Genomic DNA, 12,609 nt, shown 5'->3' with positions numbered 1-12,609 from the left:
TCTGGGTCCAAAGTGGTTCCAGAAGTGCAGAAGCTGAGGAGCACATGCCCACTCCCGGGGAGGACGCATCCAGGATATATCACCCATCTCGTCCCAGCAGCTGGAACTACGTGAGTCACTCACGTCGGGCTCCAGAGGAGAGGAGGAAGCTCTTAGCATGCTCAGCTGGTGGTCTTGTGCTTCCCCAAGATCTCCATGAAAGGAAGCAGAATGGGAGAATGCACATCCCGACGCAGATGTCAGGACCTACTGTGGAGGGAAGTCTGGGAAGGAACGGAGGCAGCCACGAGGAGCAGCCCAGCAGCCGGCAGAGCCGCCTTGTGGAGGGCTTGGGGAGGGCAGCTGGGCCCGTCATGCTGAGGCAAGGACCACCCACGGGAGTGCCAAGGCGTCAGCGCTGCTGGGTTCCCTTTCTTTTCCTTAGCTGATGTGGTTTCAGTGCAAAGGAGTTGGTGCCCTTGCTTTTCTCCATTCAGTCCAGCTTTCTGCCTGGTTGAGTCCCCTCCTCCCCTCTTGGCCAGAACTCCTTTGGGGCTCTACCTGGATCTCATGGTAACTTTTTCCAATTCTGCCAAATTGTCGGAGGAAAAATACATAACAACAGTTCCAAAGATTTACAGACAAAGAACAATAGCTTACAAACATTTATACCTGGGCCAAGTTTTCATCAAGTTGCAGCCAGGTACTTCCAGGAACCCTCTTAGCGTCACGCTGGAAGCACCACGCTGAGCCCAGGGCTCGGGGCCAGGGCATATTCGGGGATGTACTGTGGGCTTGTTTATGCCCAGGTTTGCATTTGGACTCAAGACACCAGACAGGCTTCCCTGGAGCGCCTCTCGCCAGGGGCTGCTTGGAAGCATCCAAACAGCAAACGGCTTGTGGATCAGAGGTTCTGAGAGGCTGGCTAAGTTCTGGGGTCCCCTGGAGCTTCTGCGTGTCACTCTGCTGGCTGAAGGGTGTGCGGGTCAGTCTCTGCAACTCGGAGCATTCTTCAAACCAAACTCAGTTCCTTAAAGAATTTGAGGGCTAGAGGTGGTCTCAGGCTGGCCAGTCACTGGTCCTGTCCTTACCGTCTCCCTCCTGATCTTCCTCACCCAAAGCTTCTCCACCAGGAAGGAGGAGCGGGGGAACCCGGGACCCTAACCTGGGTTCGTGGTACATAAGCAAAGCTTAATCGCATAATCGCTGTACCGTTACTATTACGTCTGTTTCTTATCCTGAGGGCAGGACCCATGGGGCTGCTTCATCGTCCCTCCTGACACACAGCTCAGTTCACTGCGCACAGCAGGTCCCCATTGACCTTTTTGCTTAGCTAACAGTGGGAATGTGAAAAAGTAAGTTACTGGTAACGCTCCTCACTCCTCACCAGCTGGCTGTGTGGGTGCTGAGCCCACCTGTGGCCTCGGGCATCACACAGCTTTGGGGGTGGTGGTGGCATGGCCTGCAGAGCTCGGCTGCCAGCCCTGAAACTCGGCTCAGCCCCTCACTAGCCATGTGACTTTAGGTTAAGCACCACTCTGTGCCTCAGTTTCATCATCTCTAAAATGGGAATAATGACACCTGCAGTATTTAGGACCATTCTTGCTATATCTTCTATTTCCCTGACTCCATTTTGTGTCCTTTCTCTTTGGGTCCTCAGTAGCCAGGGCTCCTGCATGTAGAAATATAACAAATGCTTAGTGAACTGAACGGACCGCGGTCCACATCCGCTGTCAGCATCTGCTGCGTCTGCAGCCCCTAGGGGACAGTGACCATCAGACAGAGGTGGCGATGCTCACAGGCCATATCTGGCTCTTCCAAACGCTCTGAGCTTGGCAGCCCGTGGGCAATGAGTGCAAGTGGCTGAAGGGACCAGGTAATTGCAGTGAGGAAATGGAATGGTACGTAGCCATAAAAAAAAATCATGTTTTAAGAAATTGGTGGCATTTAAACATTTTAAAGCAGGGTGGTTTCCATTTTGCACAACAACATATATGCATATAAATAGACAGCCAGAATGTCCTTAAAGTGCTAACAAGGGCTGTCTCCGGGTGCACACTTATGGCTCATTTTAATTCTCCTCTATTCACTTTCCTATAGTCAAAAATTTTTCTACGCTAAGCAATTATTCCTTCAATAATCAGAATATAGATGTGGCATTTTACACGGCAACTGAAATCGTTGCCAACCTCTTCAAACCCGTGTTACGACACTGAGGGTAGATGGGTGGCACGTGAAACCGTGCGTGTGCTGTGGGAAGTCAACGGGGAAGAGGGATCTATGCTTGTTATGCAATAATTATGTGGTTGAAGGTTAAAAGCCTCTTTGGGCAATCAACTTAGAGCGTTCCCTCAGACACTGTTAATGCAGGATCGTGGATCGTAATGCCTTCTGTTCGAGTGCATCCCAGGTGCTTCAAGGTCAGGGCCCAGCACCTGCATCACAAACCCCTAAGAGAAGCTTGTCAGTTTATCAGAAACTTTTTGTCTTTGGATCTGGTGGGATTAGGGCACTACCTGGTTCTCTTCTCCTGAATTTGGGAGTGTCAGCGTTTTGCGTTTTAGCCTTGCCTTCCCTTTTTTCTTCATTTTCTGTATCCATTTCTGCTCTCCTTCTGGTTCTTGTTTTTGAAATAAGAACATCTTCTGGAAGAAAGATTATGCTTTGGTTTGTTTGTCTATTGCAGTAGGATAACCATGGCGTTACTTGAACCCTCTCCGTAGAGGTGAAGGCTTTTCTTTAATCACGGCGGATTCTTTTAGGTGAAATTCACACAACATAAAATAACTATGTTAAAATACATAATTCAGTGACATTTAGGACTTTCTCACGGGAGATTTTTTTTTGAAACAAAATTTAAGACTTTATTATTTAGAGCAGTTTTAGGTTTACGACAGAATTGAGAGGAAGGTTTAGAGATCTCCTCCTGCCCACCTCCACCCATTCACAGCCTCCCTCGTTATCACATCACTCACCAGAATGGTGCATTTTTCACCACCAATGAACATATATCGACAGACCATAATCACCCAAAGTCCATAGATTACCTTAGGTTAACTCAGGGTGCTCTCTATTCTATGGGCTTGGATAAAGATGTAATGACACAGAACCATCATTACGTCCTACAGAGTGTTTATTTTCACTCGTCTCTCCCCTTCCCTCAGAAACCACTGATTTATTCATTTTTATTGTCTCCCTAGTTTTGCCTTTTCCAGGATGTCATAGAAGTGGAATCATACAGTGAATAGCTTTTTCAGACTGCCTTCCTTCACTCAGTAACATGCATCTAATGTGCTTTTATATCTTTCATGACTTGATAGCTCAGTTTTTAAAAGAACTGGTGAGTATACCACAGTTTGTTTATCCATTTACCTGTGACTGTGAACCTTGGTTGCTTGCAGTTTTGGCAGTTAGGACTAAAGCTGCTGTAGCCGTTTGTGTTCACATTTTATATGGACATGAGTTTTCAACTGCTTTGAAAAAAGACCAGGAAGTATGATTCCTGGATTGCATGGTAAGATTATGTTTCATTTTGTAAGATGTTTGCCAAACCACCTTCCAACCAGCGCAGTTTTCCTCCTTCATCTCCCAAACTCCTCCGTAGGTTCGTTCAAGTTTCTGTTTGACTCTAAACCTGAGTCTGTCTTATGTGAACCCTCCTTCCATCCTGAGGATGCCCGCTGGCCTGTGCTCCCCGAGGATGCTGCTATTTCTCCACCTCAGCTTCCCTCGGAATTCTGTGTCCTGCTTGGTCCCCACTGCTCCTGCCAGAACAGTACTTTCAACCCATAATGGAAGTACTTCCCTTGTTCGATTTCATCCTCAGGGACCCTGCTCATCTTTCATGCCTTCTCTGGGCTTCCTTCCAACCTCCTTGTCTCCACAAAACACCCTCCATGAGGAAACTGCTCCTGTCCAGATCCACAGCGGCTTCCGTGTCACCAGACCCACCTCCCTGGGTCACTCAGCATCCTTATCCTGCAGGGCTCTCCTCCACTCACTCTCGTGATGCCTCGCCCAGCTGTTTCCTCCTGCTTCAAAGGCTGCTTCTTCTGAGTGTGCTCTGAGGGCTCCTCTTCCTGTCACTGACTTTGAAATGTGAGAGTGTCCTGGGTGCTCTCCCTGCTGTCATCTCTCTCACTACAATTTTAGCCCATCCCACAGATTTAAATGCCACTCTATGCCTGTGACTCCCAAACTGATACCTCCGGTGCAAACTTCTATGACAGTCTACCCAGCATCTTTCCTTGGATCCTGACGGTATGTCCAAACCCTCCAGCAACTCAAATCAACCTCCCTCCCCAGCCCTCTCTCTGTGGCCAGTCTCCTCACCTCAGGAAAGGATGCTGCCAACCACCCAGTTCCCATGCAAGACGTTTCAGGAGCCATTCTTTGTTGTTGTTGTTTTAATTTGATTTTTATTTTATATTGGAGTACAGTTGATTTACAAAGTTGTGTTAGTTTCAGGTGTACAGCAGAGTGATTCAGTTATATAGGTACGTGTATCCATTCTTCTTCAGATTCTTTTCCCATATAGGTTATTACAGAATACTGAGTAGAGTTCTCTGTGCTGTACAGTAGGCCCTTGTTCATTATCTATTTTATATAGAGTAGAGTGTATCTGTTAATCCCAACCCCCTGATATATCCCTCCCCCCACTTTTCCACTTTGGTAACCATTAAGTTTGTTTCTGAAGTCTGTGAGTCTGTTTCTGTTTTGTAAGTAAGTTCATTTGTATCTTTTTTTTTAAGATTCTACATATAAGTGATATCCTATGATATTTGTCTGTCTTTGTCTGACTTACTTCACTTTGTATGATCATCTCCAGGTCCATCCATGTTGCTGCAAATGGCACTACGTCATTCTTTTTTATGACTGGGTCATATTCCATTGTATATATGTGCCGCATCTTCTTTATCCACTCCTCTGTCAGTGGACACTTAGGTTGCTGCCATGTCCTGGCTTTTGTAAATAGTGCTGCTGTGAACATTGGGGCACATGTATCCTTTCGAACTAGAGTTTTCTCTGAATATGCGCCCAGGAGTGGGATTGCTGGATTATATGGTAGCTCTACCGTTAGCTTTTTGAGGACCCTCCATGCTGTTCTCCATAGTGGCGGCAGCAGTTTGCATTCTCGCCAGCAGTGCAGAAGGGTCCCTCCTCTCAGGAGCTGTTCTTGCGTCTTCCCTTCCTCCCTCACAGACATACCATCGGCAAGGTCCACTGACCCACTAACCATTAACATACATGACTTTTACACCTTTGAATGTTTAACAGATTCTTGGGTTATATTTTCTCTCCTTATACTGCACCTTCAGATATTATGGTCCGTACGAATAAAGCTGCCTCATTTATGCCTCAGTTGCAGAGTATTGCATCCATATATGATTTGACCAGTTCCAAATTGTTGGCATTCAACTAGCTTCCGAATTTTTGCTCTTCCAGACAAGACTGGAATGAAGGTCTTCCAATCAATACATATTATTTCACACATGTATATCAGGTTCATTCTCAGCAATAAATACTCTTGTAAAGCAATCATTTCCAAAATGTACAAGTGATTCTCAGAAGTTAAATTGTCAGTCAAGGAGTGTGGGCATTTGTCACTTTGATAGATTCAGTCAAATTGCCCTGCATGGATGCTGCTTCAGTCTATACCGCCAGCATCCTTGTATGGGAACCTTTCCTGACATTCTGGCAAACACACTGTGTTATCAAACTTCTCGATTGGTGCCAATCTGATAGGTGAACGATTGTACCACTCTGTGGTTTTAATTTGCATTTATCTTATTATGAGAAAGGTTAAGCAAGCTTTTATTGCATTAAGACTTTCTTGCATTTATTTTCATCATTGTGAGCTTTGTGTTCAGCTCTTTCATCCATTTTTATATTGTGTTTGTGGTCTCTTTATTATTGCCTTACAGGAGACTTGAAGGTATGAAATAAACACAAAATTAGCACTTCATCTGTGATATTGGCTGTGATTTCTTCCCGGTTTGCTGTCTGTACTTTGATTTTGTATTTACTGTATTTTTCTCCTCAGAATTCTGTTTCAGAAAGTTAAATTTATCAGTATTTCTTTCCTTTTCTCCTAAGTTTTAGGGTTTCATGTTTTAAGATGCAGATCTTTGATTTATCTGACCTTTTAGTGGAAGGAGATAGGGATGCAACCATAGCGTGTCTTCAGATATACTTTCCGGTTATGCCAACATCATTTATCAAATAGTCTATCTTCTCCAGGAACGAAATAAAATGCCAACTTTAGAATACACCAACTTACCCTGTGAAGCTGGATGTATTTCTGTACTGAATGCCTCTGGCCCTTGGCTTTGGCTGTGTACATACAGGCTCTCTGTCCCCTCAAGCGGAGCCTCCAGAAAGGCAGGATCTCAGGCTGAGATTTCCTTGTGCTTTCCTTATGAGCTGAGCACTTAGCCTGTCACTGTGACATGCTCACTGGCAGAGGACGTGGGCTTCTCGGGTCAGAGACTTGTGCCACAGAAAAGAGCAAGACCTGCTTCTGTCTGTCACACCCCCCCACTAAGCATCATGGAGGTGATATGGAGAGTCCCAACGGATGTCCCTGCAGCAGGGGCTAGGCTGTCACAGCTGGTTCACTGGGCTTGGGAAATCCACTTCTTTTGTAGCAGGAAATAAGCAAGCCTGCTCTTTGTCCTGGAAGGAGCCATCCATCACCTTATCTCTTAGGGCGACTGCTGCAAATGCAGTCCATGGAAATGGCTTGAGTAAAGGGGAGCCAGGGACCTGCACATCTCACTTACCCAGCAAGAGGTATGGGGACCATGACACCTGTGGGAGGCTGTCCCTCCCAACAGGCACAGCTTGGGGGCTGCTGTGGGTTTGCATTTTGGTGCCAACAGGACCACACAGACTTTAGCTCAAAGTAGAGGTTTAAGACTTTGATAACTTCGATAGAATCAAATATTTTATTGGGTTAGTATGAGTTTATCACCAGATAACGTTAACTGCTGACCATCTGTTAGTATTCCTTACGAAGCAGATAGTTCCTCCTACTGTAGACCTTCAGGATCAATTGTCTAAAGTATTAGCTTTAAAAATTTTAACCTAAAAATAGTCTAAATAGAATTACTAATGTTTGACTAGTTAAAACTAATTTCCATGAAATGAAAGTTAGAGACTTTAAAAAAAAAAAAAAAAAAAAAAACAATTTCCATTCCCTGCGGAGTTTTCAGCTTGGGAAGCAAGCACAGGGTTTAAGTACACTTAATCTCTTTTAAATGGATGTGCCTTGTTTGTAAAATGGGCACTTTGTTATTTTCACTAAAATGTTTTAATTTTGCATGGTTATGTTTGAAATTCTGGTCCAATCATGATTGGGAACAGCATCCAGAAAGCAAACTTGGGAAGACAACACGGGTTTTCGCCTCCTATGAAATTAGCTGGAGATTGCAAACAGCACTGAGAAGAGAGTAAAGTGAACTTGCTTAAGAATTTAAAGTGGGGGGGGGAGAAAAGAAAAAGAACCAGGTGAAAACAGCAGTGAGACGCTGTAGCAAACAGCTTAATTACAGTTAGGAAACATTTTGAAATGAATGACAGGAACTTCAATACCATTAAAAATGGGGTTGTTACTCTAACTGAACATGGAATGATGACAGATGAGCCATGGACATGCTCCTGTGAGACCAGGTGGAAGGCCTTTGATGGCTCAGGATCACCTGCAAATCGATTTAAATGTTAACTGCTCAACACCTCCCATCAAGAAAATAAAATAAAATAAAAAGCCATTTAAAACAAGATTAATGTTAAAGTTGCCTCAATTTACCTTTTACTTGTTCTCATGTATCCTCTTTCTTTCTTCTAATTACAAACAGAATTTTAACCAGGAGATGGTTCCATGTAACCAAGATGAAGTTCAGCTTTTGTTTTCTTATTATATCTTCATGTCACCTTTTCCTGGAATTTTCCTAAATGTTATCTAATGTGATATGAGATACTTTGTGAAACTTCCTGGGCTTAAAGATGCAAATCACTTTCTCTACCATATATTATTAATTAGAAGAGGTTAAAATAGCAACATTAGGAACCGAAATACAGCTTTAAGAAAATTAAGAAAAATGCCAGATGACGGTTGTAATAACATATAACAATTTTTGTTTCCGAATTATACGTGACAATATTGTAACGAAAGAAATTTCTCAAACATAAATCATTTATTATTTAGATAGAAAACCAAAGGGGCAAAAACCTATGTTCTAGATAATTCCTAAAATGTTTGATGCTTAAACGAATACTTAACATATGTTTAATAATTTGATATTTCCTGATTTTCATATTTTAAATTGAGAAAGATAAAAATTCACCTGCATAATAAAGGATAATCCTACTTTTCTATCATTCTATAACTGAAAAATAATGTAACTTTAAACAATGTTGCTCATTGACAATCTGCATATTAATTTCCTTTTAAACTGATACCATGAGGGATATGGTTACCATTTTGAAACTGGAATCCACTTTTAGTGTGTAGAAGTTTTAAAATCAGGGAAACACTTGCCAAAATAAAAACAGAATAATAAAGTCTCAAAATACCAATATATTTCATTTTCCGTGTGTTGTTTAACAGCAGGGAAAAATATGGTTTTTTAATTCTTACTACTAAATACCTAAAAAGACATTCTTATAGTATCAAATGTCATTTCAAGAAATTTTCAATATGTAATTCTAATTTCTTTTCTCTCTTCTAGCGAGACGATAGGCTGACATTTTAATGAAGAACTAGCAAACGTGAAAATGCAGGCTGATGTGTGCACTCCCAGCAGGGATTCTTAGAATGTGTTTATCTGAACTGAAATCTCCATTTAACATTTAACAGTCAGTGGGGAATGGCGATAGTGGCATCTGCTTTAATTTCACAAGTTGTTGCTCTAATTATTTTCTTGTGAACCTCAGGAATCCCTCTTGCCTCAAGTTATTTCAGTTTAGTTAATAGCATTTGTGTTCTAAGTGTGTTAAACAAGGCAAGAAGTAGCATACACATATAAATAGCTCATCATTCTTAAACATTGTATGTGGGTTCATAGTTCAGGTTACTAAAGATAACCCAGAATGGGAATTAAAGATCTAGCTGGATGCCCACTTGTGTCAGAATCATATGTTTATAATATTGGCATTATGGGAGAATGATGTATTTTATTATATTACATTGATACCTATTATAATAATATATGTTATTAATTATTATAATATAGCTATAACTATAATAATTATAATATATTAATTAATCATATAATAATATATATTACATTATTTGATTTGATACTCACAGATTGGTGGGAATCAAATGCTGTAACATGTAAATACACTGACAAACCACTCTAATTAGTTGTTATTATTATTGCTATTGGGTTTTTTTTTTCCTCTTTCATCCAGGATAAAGGTACCTGAAGAACAAATTTGGGGACTTCCCTGGTGGTGCAGTGGTTCAGAATCTGCTTGCCACTGCAGGGGACATGGGTTCGACCCCCGGTCCAGGAAGATCCCACATGCCGCCGAGCAACTAAGCCCATGCGTCACAACTAATGAGCCTGTGCTCTAGAGCACACGTGCCACAACTACTGAGCCCGTGTGCCACAACTACTGAAGCCTGCATGCCTAGAGCCCGTGCTCCGCAACAAGAGAAGCCACCGCAATGAGACGCCTGGGCGCTGCAACGAAGAGTAGCCCCCGCTCGCTGCAACTAGAGAAAGCCCGCCTGCAGCAATGAAGACCCAACGTAGCCAAAAAAAATAAAATAAAATAACAAATTTGGTAGCAAATAAATCCCATCTTCTGATCCCTTCACCTTATTTGGGTACCTTAGCTCAAATACCATCACTAACTTGACTATCTCTGTCATTGGCATTGCCTAAAAACTGAGACTGGAGCAATTATGAAAGATGGTATAATTTATACATTTAGCTTTGATAAAAAAGCCATGAGTTCATAAGTTCAAATTAATCAAAAAGATAGCCACGGTTGACACTTCACTGCTATTTGTCATTTATAGCTTTTAAAATGTTGTTATTTATAGTTTTAAAAATACATTTTCTTTCCTCCATACTTTTTCAAATTTTACTTTTCACTATCTCTCAAGATGACTTTGGCTTATTCTAAAAAAAAAAAAAAAAAAAAAAAAAATTGAGACTGCTAGGTCAGTTCAGTGGAGAAAAACAACCAAAAGTTTGTATCCCTATTGTAACCCTTAGGTTTGCTCCAGGAAATGTTCGAGAATAATCTTGTTTAGATTCTTGTTTTTAAATTGTTGGCTAAGTAGTTTTCTAAAATCTTAAATGGACATTGGTATACATTTTTCATACAATAGCTGTTCTTGGTAACTAGAGATGCAAATTGAGAATTAAAGAATATTAGAAAATGTGACCATGTTAGCTTGATACCCAATCCAAAAAAAAAAAAATTCTTAAACTTACTAATATACTCATCCCTCATTTGTCATCTGGCTTTGCCCTTAGTTCACTTGTTGATATTTCTTTGTTTTATTTCGAATAGTTTCTATTGATTTATTTAAAGATTTGTGCAGAGCAAGTGTAGGTGAGGTTGCAACCAGCTTTCTACAAAAGCAGGCACCACTCTGGCTGTGACAACTCGCTTGGGAGCTGGTCCTGCCTTGGGAAGAAGCGTTGCCAGTTGGTGGCAGCATTCACAAGAGCGGGTCACATTTCCTCTCTTATCTTTAGGTTGGATTTCAAAACAACTCTAGAAAACAGACTGAAAGGCAAGCCTAGAAACAGCACGTGAACGACTGCAGGAAAGTGGAAGGTTTCTGACTACAGCCCAAAACACCAGAGCATTTGGCGAAAAGCGGGGCAGCCGTGTCCTATTTGTGTCCTGAGCAGTTTGCAAAAACAGGGCGAAAGCTTGTTCCCAGAACTGACAGTGGGATCAATGAACTCGGGTTGATCCTTACCATTTGCGCTCTGTTCAAGGGCACTCCCAGCGGGCCTCACTGCACATTCCCCCTCCCTTCCGAGAAAATATAGCTGTGTCATTTTAAAGCCCCCCCCCCTTTTTTTAATGTCATCTGATCCTGAACTACACATTGAGAAGCAGACACTTTTGTTCTGCTCTGACAGGAAAAAACAAACAAACACAATAAACAACGTTTTAACTCTGCAGCCAGAACATTGCAATGCATCAATTTAGTCAAGCAAAATGTGAGTATATTGTATTTCAGGGCCAAGAATTCCAAGGAAGAGGGATGTTTTAAGAAGGAACAGGTTTTTTGTTTGATTGTTTTTTTAATGATTCAGTAATTTTATATAGCCATTCATGTGAAATTTTTATTTCAATCATGGAAAGTCTTTAGGGAAAAAAAAAGTTCTGTTTGGTTTTGTTTTTAATCTAGAAATACATTCTCGAAATTTAAACACAACAAAATTCAGGGGTTAATGAATAAGAATTTCAAGTCACTGACAGCAGTCACTATGTAATTGGTTGTTTATGTGTTAATATTTCTTCCAACACAATTCTATTTAAAATAAAAATGTTTTTAATATTGGATTAGCCTATCCTGGTGCCTACTACATAAATGAACATTTTTCTAAACAGTATTAATTCAATTCATACACTTTTCAGAATAATTTTTAAGTGTTAGTTTGCTCTAGCATATGTGCGCATGAGAAATCATTTATTTTAGAAAATCCCTCTTCCCCAAATGAATATTTAAGGAAGAACTATTTAAAATATATCAGGATTTTTAATGAGCGAAAGAAATACTGAAGTGGAAAGCCTGTACAACTTCCGAGAAACCGATACAATCTATGAACAAATCCTGCTTTCTCAAACATTTGCAAAGCCACCCGTTGACAGTGAATGATCCAAACAGCAGTTACATTCCTTCATGTAAATCATTCTGTTGCACAGCACTGGAATATTACAAAATCCTTGTGAAATTTCAGTTGAAACTTATTAGCAAATATATTTGTGAGAGAAAAAAACTAGCTGCTAAAGTGTAGGAAGTCCCCATATGAATCCGAGATGAGGAAAATCTGTCCTCAGGGTTCATTCATCACAGAAAGGGAAATGTATTAAATGAGCAACTGTCATACATTATGTAACAGAGCAAAATTGATGGAATGTTGCCACTCTTTTTAAAGACTACAGTGTAAACCTCTGATGTTAAAATCTCTATTCCTAAAATACATATTATTTATTTATTTATTTATGTTTACACTGTATATCTTAATTTTATTTTATTTTATTTTTTTAACATCTTTATTGGAGTATAACTGCTTTACAATGGTGTGTTAGTTTCTGCTTTATAACAAAGTGAATCAGCTGTACATATACATATATCCCCATATCCCCTCCCTCTTGCGTCTCCCTCCCACCCTCCCTATCCCAGCCCTCTACGTGGTCACAAAGCACCGAGCTGATCTCCCTGTGCTATGCGGCTAAACTACATTTTAAAACTGGTCACATAATATTCCACTCAGTGATCTGCTTACTCAGTTAGATAAGAGTTCATCCAGACCAAAAATACTGTCAAACAGCTACAGGGTTAAGAATTAAAAAAAACAAAAATACAAAAAACCCCTCTCATGTTATCTACTTTTCTCCTGCTACAGATGCTTCCTTATATGAAACAGA

This window comes from Mesoplodon mirus (genome assembly GCF_964341445.2).
Source record: "Mesoplodon mirus genome assembly, chromosome: 17".
Classification (NCBI taxonomy): Eukaryota; Metazoa; Chordata; class Mammalia; order Artiodactyla; family Ziphiidae; genus Mesoplodon; species Mesoplodon mirus.
This window is presented reverse-complemented; position numbering follows the sequence as displayed.